This window comes from Fistularia commersonii, chromosome 27 (genome assembly GCF_037954325.1).
Source record: "Fistularia commersonii isolate RoL2024-O1a breed Wild chromosome 27, RoL_Fcom_v1.0, whole genome shotgun sequence".
NCBI lineage: Eukaryota > Metazoa > Chordata > Actinopteri > Syngnathiformes > Fistulariidae > Fistularia > Fistularia commersonii.
In genome coordinates this window covers 6,279,246-6,284,529 of record NC_141310.1, presented here as the reverse complement: position 1 = coordinate 6,284,529, position 5,284 = coordinate 6,279,246, and the positions used below count along the sequence as shown (strand labels likewise).

General features: G+C 36.9%; 1 long non-coding RNA gene across 1 annotated transcript; it reads right to left on the bottom strand.

Moving 5' to 3' along the window:
- Positions 1–598: 598 nt before the first annotated feature.
- LOC147217890 (uncharacterized) lies at positions 599–3,757 on the bottom strand. The gene is made up of 3 exons (XR_015108889.1): positions 3,683–3,757; positions 1,456–1,530; positions 599–899 (listed from the first exon to the last, which is right to left on the bottom strand). It is a non-coding gene; the product is annotated as an uncharacterized LOC147217890 (long non-coding RNA).
- Between the last annotated feature and the right edge of the window lie 1,527 nt (positions 3,758–5,284).

Here is a 5,284-nt window from a genome sequence, read left to right as displayed (position 1 = left end):
TCATCCAAAAAAAACTAACAACACATTAAGTTAAACTTTAAACTTTTGGTGATTTATTATACCTCTCAATGAGTGAGTTCCAAACATGTGAGGTAAATAAAGAATGCAAAATTTAAGCACGAGCGCTTTTGCTAGTGTCACGTTGCACATTAGCAATAACATTAAGACACCTCTTTCTGCCCGACTTCATCCCTTTCGTTTTTTCGCTCTCTCCTATAAAACAATTAATATAAAAAAAGTTCCAAGTCATGGAGACATGATGAATGCTGACAGGATGATAGCAGGATGATTCCAAATACTGTCTGGAAGGAGGAATTCACTGAAGGTATTTCTGGAAAGCAAAGGCACAGGTGCAGGTGCAGTCAACTGCAAAGGTCACAAAGGCCATGGCTGGTATCTCTTTAGTTCCCCTAAGATGCTGTTAAAAGTGCTGTTTAAAAGAAGAATGGCATTGAGTCTGTTTTGGACTGATATTCTTCCTTCTCCCTCCGGGAGGAATACTTTGAAAACCTGGAGAGAACACTGTGACAATGATGTGTTCCCTTTTAATTTAAATCACTTCTCCTCAAGAGTTATTTTTTTAACTGAATAGGTGGTAGTTTAAATAAATTGTGCTTACAAGAAAGTTATTTTGATAATAGTGGGTACTTTTGCAACAACCACAGGTCCTGCAGCTAGCATCACCATGGCAACTTCAACATGCATATCTAGCCAGCCGGCTGATTCAAGTCAGCTGGTTAGACTCTGAGTCCGCTCTCCTTTACGGTCACGACTTACAGTATCGCCTAACACTTGCCAGCCTGGTTCTTCTCAATGATGAGAGTACTCCATTTTGTAGGGTAATTCAGTCCAATGTGTAGTTATTTGCTTCTAAAATGAAATTTAAATTTCCATCTTTGCTGTGAAAAAAAACATGTAGAACTGAAATTAATAATCAATCAAGTCTTCAATTAATTCACTGAAAGCACCTACACTGTGTGGACAATAATTAAGTGATTATTTTGACAATATCATCATTTTATCTATAATTTCCAACTCCAAGCTGTATAAAATTGAATGCTTATTGGATTTAATGCATATCAGGGGATATTTATTTGGGTACCGAGGGAAGGTATGGCCTAAGGAGCTCAACACCCTATATCAGATGTGCATAATTATTAGGCAGATTCATCTCCTCAGGAAAAGTGGGCCAAAAAAGAGATTTAACTGACTCTGAAAAGTCAAAAATGGTAAAAAGTCTTTCAGAGGGATGCAGCACTCATGAAATATCAAAGATATTGGTGTGTGATCACAGAACCATCAAACCTTTTGCTGCAAATAGTCAACAAGGTCGCAAGAAACATTTTGAAAAGAAATGACGCAAATTAACTGCCAGAGATTTGAGGAAAATCAAACATGAAGTTATCAGGAATGCATTATCCTCCAGTGCTGCCATATTCCACAACTGCCACCTACCTGGAGCATCAAGATGTACGAGGTGTTCAGTTCTCAGAGACATTGCCAAGGTAAGAAAGGCTGAAACCCGACTACCTTTGAACAAGACACATAAGTTGAAACGTCAAGAATGGGCCAAGAAATATATGAAGACAGAATTTTCAAAGGTTTTGTTGACTGATGAGATAAGAATGACTCTTGACGGAGCAGATGGATGGGCCCGTGGTTGGATCAGTAACGGACACAGAGCTCCACTTTGACTCAGACGCCAGCAAGGTGGTACTGCTATGGGCAGGTATTCTTTAAGATGAGTTAGTTGGACCTCTTTTGGTTGAAAATTTACTAAAAATCAACTCTCAGACCTACTGCCAATTTTTAGAAGACACTTTCTTCAAGCAGGAAAAAGAACAGGAAAAAGTCTGCATCTTTCAAGAAGACTTTGATTTTTATGCAAGACAATGCTCCATCACATGCATCAAAGTACTCCACTGTGTGGGTGGCCAGTAAAGGCCTTAAAGATGACAAACTAATGACATGGCCCTCTTCTTACCCTGACTGAAACCCTATTGAGAACTTTTGGGCCCTTCTCAAGCAGGAAATTTACAGTGAAGGTAAACAGTACACCTCTCTGAACAGTGTCTGGGAGGCTGTGGTTGCGGCTGCACAAAAATTGATTCTGGCCAGATCAAGAAACTGACTTTGTGATTGGAAGGCCTGTGACTGTTACCATGGCTATATTGGTCACTGAGGGTTGTTGTTTTTTTTTTTTTAAATTTCAGATGCGTTTATTTGTAAATTGAGTTTATTCTCACTTTAAACAGGTGAAAATAAACAAGTGAGAAGAGAAAATCTTTGTTTTTCATTTAGTTGCATAATAATTCTGCACACCAATGGTTGCCTCATAATGCCTCATAACATATAGATATTCTCTTAAGAAACCCAAAACTTCACTTTTACTACTTGAATGTTCAGGTTGGGGGCTTGTTAACATTTTGGATTGACCAAGAGGACCACAATAGCAAAATGAATCCTCAAAAATACAACTTAATAATTTTGCATGCAGTGGTGTCCATAAACATCACACAAGAGGAAACCCATCCTTCAACTGGTCTGTCTGTGATGGTATTAAAGTCATGGTTTGGAAGTTAGTCATTATTTTCAGTCCTCCAACACACACCTACATCTACATTCCCCTGAATTATCAAAGCCTAATTCTTTTTACATCATGCACTGTTGCATTTGCATGTGTGCAAGTGTGTGTGTCTCGGTGTGCGTGAGTATTCTATAGATGTTTGTCAGGAGTGATGAGGAGAGCACATCTGTGTCACTTTCAGCTTCACAAATGTCAGTAATTTGTTCTCAATTTTTTTTTTGTGTGTGCTTCGGGCACGCTTGCTGATGCAGCTCTTTGCCACAATCATTAGAGACAACAAGGTTCTTCAGGATTTTAATCTGTTAATGTCAGCATGAAACAGACGTGCTGAATGAAATGATAAATAGGATGTTATGATGTTTTGATTAGAGCTACACTTTACCTCGGTTGAAGGAGTTCAGTGAATGTTCAATATTGCTCAAAATTATTGATGTAATAGTATATTATAGCCGTTACTACAAATAGGATTTGGACCAGGACTAGAATCAAAGAGATAAAGAGACACCACTGACCAATAGTTAGTTTAAATTTTGGCTTGTTTATCAAACAGAATTAAAGTAGTTAGAAATAGTAGTAAAACAAATCAGTACCATATATACATTTACACGGACATAACATTAAGTAAACAAAACCATTTTCATAGACATGCAAAAGATGAGTTTCAGTTTCAGCCCATATTTTCCTTTAAGTAAATATATACAATAATGAATTTCTTATTCTTCTATTGATTTAAACATTTAGTTTCAGCATCTAAATTGAGCTCTGTTTAAATATTGTTTGTATTTATCCATTGTAGGTTCTTATTCAGTTCCTACTTTTCAATGTTTAAACAGTAAGTTATTTTGTTTTAACTAGTTATCCTTCTTTCAAATCAACATAGGATGATTTTAGTATAAAGAGAGCCCATATTATTACCTTCCTTATGGCAGGCTATTTCAACCAGAAACTGAGCTACATATAGCATCTCAATTAACCCAATAGGAATGAAGACCTTCAATTGCAATAACACTTCAGATTCACAGGTCAACATATTAAAGATATGCCACATAAAATAAAACAAAGTGGATATAGAGTTCTACAGTTATCAATACTTACGACTTAATCAGTCCTTTAGCAAGTAAATGAATGCAGGTGAATGCAGAGCTCTCTTTCCTTACGGCCGTGTTGAGATTCACTCTCAGTGAGTTGTAAGAGTTGGATAGAATTGGAAAACTGTGCTCAATCGACTTTGCAGTTCAAAGTCCACATTCCACAAAAGCAAGGAGAACAGAAGAGAAGAAACGTTTTTCTACTGATGTCACACACAGTCGAGTCGAGTCTGTTATTGTGGGTGGCTCGCCATCAAGCGTTCATGTCCCTGCGCTGGACGCATGGGTTTCAACGGTTCACCGTTTCTCCGGCAAGGTAGTCATTAAACATAGCAGGGAAATGTTCAAAGTAACCACATTCTATCAGCATAGACACAACATTAAATAAAACACTTCTTATGATAAAATAATCTCAAGAATACTTAATATCTGGTCCCTTCTTTGTCCACTCATTGGATGAACTCTGAATTTCTATATCATGTTTTTTTTACATCCGTTCTCGTAATTTCTTAAAACAGTAATATTAAACTAAATGACAAAAAAAAAATCACCAACAATATGAAATAATATTTTTAATCCTATTTATCTAATTTAGACATTTATATTACTAATATAACTTTTAAAAATGATGAAATTGTACTCAATATTTATTCTTCTTTATTCAAGAATCATTATTGTTATTGTTTTTTTCTTCTTCTAACTGGGCTGTTGATTTTAGTTCAGTATAGTTAATGATACATTTTTACAGTTGTTGGTTTGGTTATTTTTTTCCTTCAAATAATGATTTTTTTACCCTTTGCATGAAACATTTAGGTGCTATTGTACTCCTCAACATGGACATCTGCCTGTATGTTACCTTAATTTAAGTGGTTAAACGGGCATGCCAATATAACACAATAGCAAGGGAAACAAAACATTGGTTTTGTAAAACGTGTACTGTGACATGCAATCACCTCCTCAGGTTGCATCACGGGGTAATAAATGACACTTATTAACCAAGAGACTGAAATGTATATTCAAGGATGGGCTACTGTGTGTGACCTATTATTAGATACTGTAGCGAGTTGGGGTTTATGTTGATACTTGTTTGCTGTGAGATTTTGGGGTTGCTGAAAGTTTGTGGGGGTGCAATGAATTATGTTTTGCTTTTTTTTTTTACCTGGAAGTGAGCAGGAACAGTTAGTTGTATTGCAGGCCTGTGCGGCTTGGCTGTGGCCAACAACAGCTATGCTCATTAAACGGACGTTTTACTGTCACCTGGGTGCTTCTATGTTTAAAACGCTACAATACATTTGCTTTGCTCAGACGCAGCTGATCAGTGTTCAGGAGCAAGCTGTTACCCATGCAGTGCTTACTTGCAACTCATACTTCAGCATACATAAACAAAGCATTAGGCCCCATTTTACCCAAACTGTATCAATGATGGTCACATTTTACGGGTAAAAGTTTCTGCCAAAAGACATCACTAGGGTCGCTTTGCCTTGAACCTGGCATAGCATAGCATACAATTGCATAGCATACATTTTATGGGAAAAAGTTTTCCGCAAAAAGACAACTCACAGTCGGTTCACCTGGAACCTGAACACCTCACATATGCATAGCATACAAG